Raw genomic sequence first — 2,902 nt, 5'->3', positions numbered from 1 at the left:
GGCTAGGAACCAGATGAAGGTAATATCAAAATAAATTAAATATAATACTTCACAAACATATATGGTCTGGTACTAACATAGTTTTAGTAAATCATTTTACTGCTTATATTGGAGGTTTTTGCACCTAGGAGACTAATCCTATTTCACATTAGAAATCACATAAATAATCTGTGTGACATTCAATACTGAGCCATAGGATAGCAGATCCAATATTATCGCCCAAACAGTAGCATTTAACAGCCAAAGTTCGACGACTAATCTAAATATGGTTCTCCTCCGCTTCAACAAAGAAGCATATTAGTCACACACAACTACTTGAAAAGCAACTCTTCCCTATTAGTTCAGAACTATCGAATATATCTTGTACAAAGTAAATGGATTAAATTCTTCAGAAATTTGAACTTCACCAACACATTCATTCAACAACCTATTAGTTCAAATAACTAACATGTCACATAAAAAAATATTAACAGAAAGAGTGAAGTCACTGCTGATTAAATTCATGATTCATAAAGATGAATTTAGATCAATATTTACACAATTTTACTCCAGAATAAACTTGCACAAATAATAAAAAAAATGTCCTTTATTGTGTAGCTAAGATCATTTCAGTACAGAATCATGGATTCTTTTCTTTTTTAACCACTTGGCGAATCTTGTTACCTGAGAGTTGACAATTCAAGTCGTCATCTGCTACTACTGTTGATGCCTTATTAGCGAATCTTCTTCTCTTGTCATACTTGTTCAAAGGAGATAGTTTTGCGTCACAATCATCACCATCTTACAAACATTGTAATTTTTTTTGGCAGAATATACATATTTTAAGAATTTGCAGTAGCTTCACAGACTAAATGATTGTCAACAACCTGTGTAATTTTTTTTTTTTTGGCAGAATATGCATATTTTTAGAATTTGCAGCAATTTCAGAGACATATAGGAGGAACATGATATTTGTTTCTTAGATTCATTATTAGAATGTATTATATTGGTAATAAATTGTTTGTGCTGAAAATTAGTCCACAATTATAAATCAGACGTTAGAAATAGAAATAGAAATAGAAATAAAACTACAACACATAATCGCTTCAAGTAGATAGTTCATCTATTTGAGGATTGCTGGAAATTAATAAATAATTAATAAAGTAACGTTAGAAACAGAAAAAGAAATAAGGGTACTATGCAAATAGTTTCACGCGGATAGTTTCATCTATTTGAAAATTTTGGAAATTTTTTGAACTATAGCAACAGAAAAGAGGAAGTATAAAATTAAAATCAATTATAAATATGTTACCTTTGCATCTTGTAAAATCAACTCCATAGAATATGGTATTTCAAGCTTAAGCGATCTGGAATTTCCCACATTCGAACTTCTCTAACTTTCAAATTCCATTCATCGAGTTGCTTGAAATTTATCTAATATCATGAAGTATTGTCGCTATATTTGCACAGTTTTGAATTCTGAGCAAAGAAAAAAAAAATGAATAAAAAAGAAATTGAAAGGAGGAGCCGCATAAAAAGATTATTTGTAGTTATGGAGAAAGTGGATAAGTTATGGAGGATGAAGATGAGCGTGGTTTTTTTTCTTTCTTCTTGTTTCTTTATCAATTCTATCTATATGTAAGGTAATATGAATAAAACTTTAAAAACTGCCAATTCCAAACGTGAGGGTCAGTTTCAGACGTGAATCAAAGTATTTTTATTGAATTTTCAGGTTTAACAAATTAAAAAAAGAAAAAAAAGCCCTAACAAATATGGGACTCAATAAAACGTGTAGATGTAAACTGAATTGGAAGTTTTAAATTTTTTAAACTTCTTTTAACAAATAAGAGAAACAGCCCAAAAAATGAGGGACTCAGATGTTGATGTAAACTGAATTAGCATATTTTAAATTTTTTTAACCTCCAAATTAGTTGGAGGCTTGTCCTAAAATTGGACACATGTTTAATTATTGTTTTGACACTTGACATAATAATATGAATTTGCTTCTCATGTTATATATAGATAGATTTGATCTTCGTCCTTGATGCACTAATAAGGTAGAGTTTTGTTGGACGAGGGGCTTATCAGATAGAGATGACAGACCTACTTTTATAGTTTCTTGAATGATGAGGGGGACAAGAGCATTTGATTGGGTGATTTAGAACTCTCTGGAGTCGTTGTGGCTTTGGATATTGTAGGCGGATTAGAGTTGATGAAGTAGAGGAGGCTATACGTAAGATGAGTAGGGCAGAGCGACCAGGCCAAATGAAATTCCGGTAGAGTTTTGGTAGAGTGCTGGCAAGGCAGGCTTAGAGTGGCTCACTAGGTTATTTAATATTATGTTTAGAACAAAGAATGGAGGTGGAGCATGATGGTTTCTGTATACAAGAACAAGGGTGATATCCAAAAATGCAATAGCTAGCGGGGTATCAAGTTGCTTAGTCATACTATGAAAGTCTGGGAGAGAGTGGTAGAGCTAAGAGTGAGGAGGAGTGTGTCTATTTCTGAGAACCAGTTTGGGTTCATGCCAAGGCGTTCGACTACAGAAGCCATCCACTTTGTTAAGATATTGATGGAACAATATAGGGAGAGGAAGAACAACTCGCATATGGTATTCATCGACTTAGAAAAGGCGTATGATAAAGTTTCGAGGGAAGTTTTGTGTAGATGTTTGGAGACTAGAGGTGTACGTGTTGCCCACATTAGGGTGATTAAGGACATGTATGATGGAGCAAAGACCCTATTGAGGACGGTAGTGGGGACTCAGACCATTTTTCGGTTATGATGGGGTTGCATCAGGGGTCGACACTCAGCATTTTTTTGTTTCCGCTGGCGATGGATGTACTGGCGCACCACATCCAAGGGGAGGTATCGTGGTGCATACTATTTGCGGATAATATTGTATTGATTAACGAGACGCGAC

General features: G+C 33.9%; 1 long non-coding RNA gene across 1 annotated transcript; it reads right to left on the bottom strand.

Moving 5' to 3' along the window:
• Positions 1–464: 464 nt before the first annotated feature.
• LOC142182585 (uncharacterized) lies at positions 465–1,594 on the bottom strand. Its single transcript, XR_012711397.1, has 2 exons — positions 1,292–1,594; positions 465–866 (listed from the first exon to the last, which is right to left on the bottom strand). It is a non-coding gene; the product is annotated as an uncharacterized LOC142182585 (long non-coding RNA).
• Between the last annotated feature and the right edge of the window lie 1,308 nt (positions 1,595–2,902).

The sequence above is a fragment of the Nicotiana tabacum genome, chromosome 7 (assembly GCF_000715075.1).
Source record: "Nicotiana tabacum cultivar K326 chromosome 7, ASM71507v2, whole genome shotgun sequence".
In the NCBI taxonomy this organism is placed as follows: Eukaryota; Viridiplantae; Streptophyta; class Magnoliopsida; order Solanales; family Solanaceae; genus Nicotiana; species Nicotiana tabacum.
This window is presented reverse-complemented; position numbering and strand designations above follow the sequence as displayed.